This window comes from Hoplias malabaricus, chromosome 9, assembly GCF_029633855.1.
Source record: "Hoplias malabaricus isolate fHopMal1 chromosome 9, fHopMal1.hap1, whole genome shotgun sequence".
Classification (NCBI taxonomy): Eukaryota; Metazoa; Chordata; class Actinopteri; order Characiformes; family Erythrinidae; genus Hoplias; species Hoplias malabaricus.
Genome location: NC_089808.1, coordinates 37514671 through 37521752, shown reverse-complemented (window position 1 = coordinate 37521752; position 7082 = coordinate 37514671).

Sequence of the window (7082 nt, the reverse complement as noted above, 5' to 3'; positions counted from 1 at the left end):
TGTCTCCTCCCTCGTTATCTGTTCCAGGTGTCTCTTGTCTGTGTCATGTATTTAGGGTCCCTTGTGTCCCTTCCTGTTTGTCTGTCATTTGTATTGTTGTGTTTCATGGTTTCCAAGTCTGTCTGTCTTCGATTCGTTTCATGTTGTTTCCACTATTGTCATAGTTTCCTTTCCACTGCTATTGTAGCAAGATTCTGGTATTCCTTGTTTCAGTTTGTTTCCTTGTCTGTTTCATCTATTACTCGTTTTGTTTTTGCCCAAGTCAGTCTATCTCTGTTTTGTTATAGGTCGCTTTAATAAAGTCACTGTGTTTTAGCGAGTGCAGCCACCTCCGTCAGTCCGTCCCGTTTTCCTGACACTGTTAAAGTCTACCTCTACCAGCTCCTGAGAACACCAGCTGTACTGGTGGAATCAGTTCAGTAGCAGGTTAGTATCACAGAGCTGCTCAACTGACAAACTTAGAAGATCTTTGGTCCATAGAGCCATCAGGCTCTTCAACACTTCCCATGGGAGTCAGAGGATGGAGAAATAATGACTGAGTCATATACACAATGCACTGATCTATTCAGTTTTGCAAAAGCAGTTTTTGCTGTGCACTTTTAACCCTGTTGCCCTATGCACTCATTCAAAGTTTACACCCTATAGCCTTGTGTATAAGACCTATATATAGGATTGTATAGTCAGGTCGTTATATTAGCCAGTTTACACTGCATTTTTTTCCCATTGTTTACACTGCACATATTAAAACATTAGTTCAGCATCTTGTTTCTGTTTGCATGGTTTATCATTGTGCTGATCTTTTCCACTGCTTCCATATATTCCCTTATATTTGTATTCTCTCTAATAACATTGTGTATGCCTTTATAGCTTGGTCTGCTGTACGCATTTTTGCATGGGTGCAGTTATTTTACCTTGTCTTATATATAGTAATATGGTCATGCTGAATACAAAGAGACAGGTAAGTGCTGAAAATGTTTACATTTTGCAAGACAAACAAGTACACAAAAAAGGTCATACACAAAATTGGGAAAAAAATCTCAACTGCAATGCAAAGAAAGACAAACTATAATATTTAACCAGCAATTACAGGGAATACTAATCAAGAGAGAGAAAAATAATCAAAAACAAACAATAATCAGTTTAGAGACACAAAGAAACAAACAACAATATAGTAAGCACAAGGCAAAAGGACAAAAGGAAACAACTAAGCTAGACAAAGGCATTAACATAAATAAGAAACTACAAAGAATCACTATGAGAAAAGTAACATGAGAAAAACTAGAACAAACAATAAAATCCTAAACAAAATGTTAAACATGGAGAAAGCCAAACATGGCAAAGCTAGCACAGAGCAGCATAAACAGAGACATAGAACAAACTAAAAACGGTGTCTAAAAACTGAGACTGGGAACAGGGCTTATACTTTCAAGGGACACAAAATACATGTGAGTGGTTGAGGCACATGACAGGGGTGTGGCTAACAACATGAGGACCCAAGGAGCACATAGGGGAATAGAAAACAATGAGACAATGTGCAGAGCAAAACAGGAAATCGAAGGCAGAAACAGAACTAGACAGGGAAAGAGAGCAGACATCTGACAAATATCCTTTTTAATGTGAATTGTACTATGTTATTCTCTTGTTACTGGCTGCTAATGTATTTGTCATAGTACCACTTACAACAAAATTTGCCTTCCGCATTTAACCCATCTTTGGTAGTGAACACACACACTACATTTACAGGTTACTGGTATTAGAGGTAGGCCATTGCAGTGTTAGGCGTCATGCCCAAGAACTATTTATGTAGCACAGACTGGTTGCCCCAACCTGGAATCGAACCCAGGTCTCTCAGTTGTGTCTAAATAAATAAAATAAAAGGGAACACTTAAACAACACAATGTAACTCCAAGTCAATCACATTTCTGTGGAATCAACCTGACCAGTTAGGAAGAAACACTGATTATGTAATGGGACAGCTATCCAGATACAGATAGTTGTTGACTGATTTTGAAGAAGCCAAAAGCAAAAAGATTAACTTAAATACGTATTGGGGCTTGTGACTACCAGGGAACCATAAGAGGAGGATAACATTTTTCTAAAAAAAAAAAAAGTACAGGAGAAAGCAAATCAGCGAGACAAAAAGTCCCAACAGGAAAATACTCTCCAGACTCCTGGAGGATAGAAAGAAAAGGGCTTGTGAGTAGAATTAACTCCAACAGTTGAAAATACAAAAGAAGATCAAAAGACTCCTTTTGGAGAGAAATACCAAATTACTGGCAAGGTCTGGCTTTTACAAAACTCAAGACTCTGCACTGAAGACACAGACTGAAGGCTTAATAAAGGGTAAGCCCCAGCTGTTCTCAATCGGGATGATTAACATGGTTCCTGAGAAGTGGTTGCCCCCTGTTGGTGGGAGGCCCACGGCGCGGGCGGCCCCTTATAGGACACCCCCTTGGAGGGATGGCTCTGGAAGTACTTAGACCAGCTGCCCAATCACGCCGAAAGGTCCAAATGAGATCTGGATCCAGAATACAATTCTGGGACCCAAGAGACATTCCTCGGGACCATATCCTTCCCAGTCAACCAGGTATTGGACTCGACCCTGTACTCTGCTGGAGTCCAATATCTTGTTAGGAACCCTGAGCGGTAAACCTTTGGTTGCCAACAGCACACGCTGACCCTGACGAAAGGAAGTTCCTAGTCTCTGTCTATGATCCACCACAATCTTACGTGCCCTACATTGCTTAAGCAAAGTGGCACCGGCCCGTCACCAGTCTTGCAGCAATGTATCATCTGGGCAGCTTACAGGGCTGTGGTGTTGAGGACTTGATCAGAAAATAAGGGAGGTGGATAACCAAACTGGCACTCGAATGGGGACATACCCAGAGATGAGTGCCAGAGAGTGTTGTGGGCATATTCTGCCCACAATAAGTGATCTGCCCAAGATGCAGGGTTAGTGGGTGTTAAACACCACAGGGTTTGTTCCAGGTCCTGGTTAATCCTTTCAGTTTGACCGTTAGATTGAGGATGCTACCCAGACAACAAGCTAACAGAATCCCCCAGAGAAGAGCAGAAGGCTTTCCAGAACAGACAGGAATTGGGGACCGCTATCTGACACTAGGTCCTCAGGTACCCCATGGTAATGTACCACATGTTGGAGGATCAGCTGGGTGGTTTCACAGGCTGAGGGGAGTTTAAACAAAGGGATAAATAGGGCCACTTTGGAAAATTGATCCACAACAACTAATATAATGGTGTACGCCCTAGAATTAGGTATACCCATTATGAAGTCCAGGGAAAAGAGGGACCGGGGACGATGTGGGATAGGAAGAGGATGGAGCAAATCTGATGGTTTAACCCTGGGTTCCTTATTGCGAGCACATGTGTCGCATTCTGCTACAAACTGCCGGATGTCTCTTGCCATGTTGGTCCACCAAAATCGTCTTTGCAGGAATTCCAAAGTGCGTGTGTTTCCTGGATGTCCTGAGACAGGGCTGGTATGTCCCCAAAGCATAACTTGACCTCAGACTGTAGAGGGTACATAATGTTTGCTTGCAGGTCCTCCACCTGGATCAAGTTCATTTTGTAGGGCAGTTTCTATCACTCCTTCAATCTCCCAATGTAGTGGCACAATGATGCATTCAGGAGGGAGAAAAGGAGTGTGAGGCAAAACAGAGAGTTCTTCCCACTGTCTTGAGAGGGTGTTTGGTTTGACGTTCTTAGAACCTGGACGGTAGGAAAGGGTGAAGTCAAAATGATTAAAAAGCAAGGCCCACCAAGCTTGTCTGGGATTCAGACATTTGGCCCCCTGGATATATGAAAGGTTTTTATGGTCAGTCCAGACTAGAAACGGATGTTTGGCCCCCTCCAGCCAGTGTCTCCACTCTTCAAGTGCCATTTTGACAGCCAAGTTATGTCCCCTACATCATATTTTTTTTTTTTTCTGTGGGGCTTAGACCATGAGAAAAGAAGGCGCAGGGGTGGAGTTTGTTGTTTGAACCCAAGCGTTGTGACAAGACAGCGCCCACCCCTGTGTCAGAGACATCAACTTCCACTACAAAGGGAGGTTAGGATCCGGAAGATGCAAGACTGTGGCAGTTATTAGTCTGTGCCAAATCTCCTCAAAGCTTTCTGGGCTTCATCAGTCCATCTAAAGGGACCTGTTCTCTTACGAGTCAAAGCAGTAAGAGCAGCAGCCACTGAACCATATTTTCTGACAAACCGACGGTAGAAGTTAGCAAAGCCCAGAAAGCGTTGGACCAAACGAAGAGTAGTAGGGCGAGGCCACTCAGCCACTGCTTTCAATTTGGCTGGATCCATAGCTAAACTACCCTTGGATACTAAAAAACCCAAGAAGTGTACCACCGATACATGAAATTCAGACTTTTAGAGTTTTCCAAAAAGATGGTTTTCTAAGAGTAGTTGCAGAATGTGTATATTGGCCAATGGTCTCGTGCAGGATCTCATTCATCAAGCCAAATGGCATCACTAGATACTCAGTGGCCAGTAGGAGTGATGAAAGCCGTCTTCCACTCATCCCCCTGCTGAATCCACACTAAAATTATAAGCGCTCCTGAGGTCCAATTTAGTGAACACTGCATCCTCTTGTAGGGTTTCAAAGGCAGTGTTTATCAATGGCAAGGGATGTTGGTCCTTGACAGTGATTTTATTGAGTCCTCTAAAGTCTATGCACGGGCGCAGGCCCCCATCCTTGTTCCCTATGAAAGAATCCTGCACCAGCGAGAGACATGGAAGGACGGATGAAACCTTGTGCCAGAGACTCCTGAATATATTTTTTCCATAGCCTCTTTCTCTGGGCCAGACAAGGAAAAGAGACATCCTCTTGGAGGGGTAGTACCAGGTACTAATTCAGTGGCGCAGTCGAAATTCCAATTAGGTGGTAAGACCTCCGTTTTTTGTTTACTGAAGACCTCAGAGGTCATGATAGACAGTAGGCACCTTACTTAAGCCAATCAGAACATCTATGGAAGTGATTTTCTAGGGTACCTGGGCATAGACAGGATGACTGACAGTGGGGTCCCCAGTTTCGGATGGATTTGGAGAGCCAGTTAATTTGGGGATTGTGTCTCTGCAGCCAAGAGAACCCTAAAATGATGGGCAACTCAGGAGCTCTTGTCAAGAAAAATGATATTCTCTGTGTGTTGGCCCACTGAGTATAACCGGTTTAGTTCGCTGTGTTACGGCTTGGCGTGGTAAGAGACTCAATAGGGAGACCTAATTTTTGAGCCATAGTTGTGTCTATGAAGTTACTTGCTGGCCTGACTGGACACATTCAATTTATGGTAATTACCTCCACAGTACATACAAAGAACCAGGCGACGTCAGGTCATGGCTTCCTGGGGTGTGAGTACGACCCAGTTGCATGGGTTCACTCTCCTCCACTCTGGGAGGGGATCTGGTATGAGATGGGTTGTCTGGAAGCACATGTTGACTCCTTTTACTTGCTCGACGACGATCTTGCAGGCGATAAAAACCCGGACATCCTCCCAGCTCACCGGCATATCTATTAGGGGCTGGGAGTGTAACCTCAATGGTGGAAGCAGGAAGAGGCTGCACTGGTGTAGCAGAAGATGCAGTATCAACCTGAGGTAGGGAAGTGAGTTGTTGTACGGCGACAGTCAGTTCCTGCATGCATTTTTCCAGCTCCCCTAAATCTTCTCCATGTTTGCCCAGGCATGTCCCTGTAGGTGACATAATATATCACTTATAAGTATTTCTTGTGCACAGTAAATGTATTGTTCATGTCCGAGTGAAATTTACTTATGCTAAATCACAGCTTAGGAATTACTCTATTAAAGAAACTGGTAGGATATCACATGTAGTTCCAGCGGAAAACATTATAGAATGACAGTTTAATGCAAAGGGTGGGTTGTTAACAGCACAGGGAGGGTTTTAAAAGTCCAAATACTTGTTAAATACGTAAAAAAAAACCATCTTTCCTCTACTTTCCAGAAATTTGTTTTTCACTGGTGGTCTTGGAACGCATCCCCTGTGAAAACGAGGGATTGCTGTAAACCCCTACTTCGGATGAGGAACTGAGTAAAAGGAGGATCCAGGTTGGTGGAAGACAGGACTACTGGATAATTGCTTGTCAATCCCTAAGAAACCTTGACTTGCTCATTCTTGTTTCTTTGTTTTATTGAGGCTTTTTGATGTCTTTGGAGGGTATATGTTTCCGTTTCCTGAACCTATTAGTGACAGGAAGCTGTGGACATTAATGCCTTTTACCCAACTTATAGAATTCTGCAACAAACTGATCTTGTATTCAAATACATGTCTTCTTTCTTTATTCAAGCTTTCTTGCTGTTGTTGATGCTGTTAGTGTGTTGTCTATTTTAGGGTAAATTAAAGTAAAATCTTACATCCCAAGCTCTGGGATGGAGTAATCTGCTCAAATGTTTATCTCATTTCTCACCAAACTAGTGACTATTTTATTATCAACTGCTGACTGGTCATATTTTTTACACACCTTTTTACTCTTGCACAGCTGCCCTTAGCATTTGGCCTTTAAATACAAACCACAGAAACAAAGATGTGGCTGACTTGGCTACAAATGATGATCTTATGCTTCTGTATTTCTTCTCCAATTAAACCATTGGCCTTTTTTTGTATAGCTGCTGTTGCAAGCTGTTATTCCTATTAATGTCTGAGATATAAACTAGTCATTCTTAATGTTGTCTCTGGTGATGTGGCCTTTTCAAATGATTTCCTAAACCCCACACTACTTTTTGCATTGCAATTGATTAGTCATGTCCCCTCTGTTGGCTAACTTTGCTCCGCTTGCAGATTCCACCTACCTCCTGCCTTTGTGACTGAGAGCATCCTTAGTACATTTAAAAAATTCTCAAACTAAACCCCACACTACTTAGTACATTGCAGAATGCCAAACAAGATGGGATTCTAGATGATTATGAGCAGAATACTAGAGCAACCATCCATCCATCCATCCATCCATTATCTGTAACCGATTATCCAATTTAGGGTCGCGGGGGGTCCAGAGCCTACCTGGAATCATCAGGCGCAAGGCGGGAATACACCCTGGAGGGGACGCCAGTCCTTCA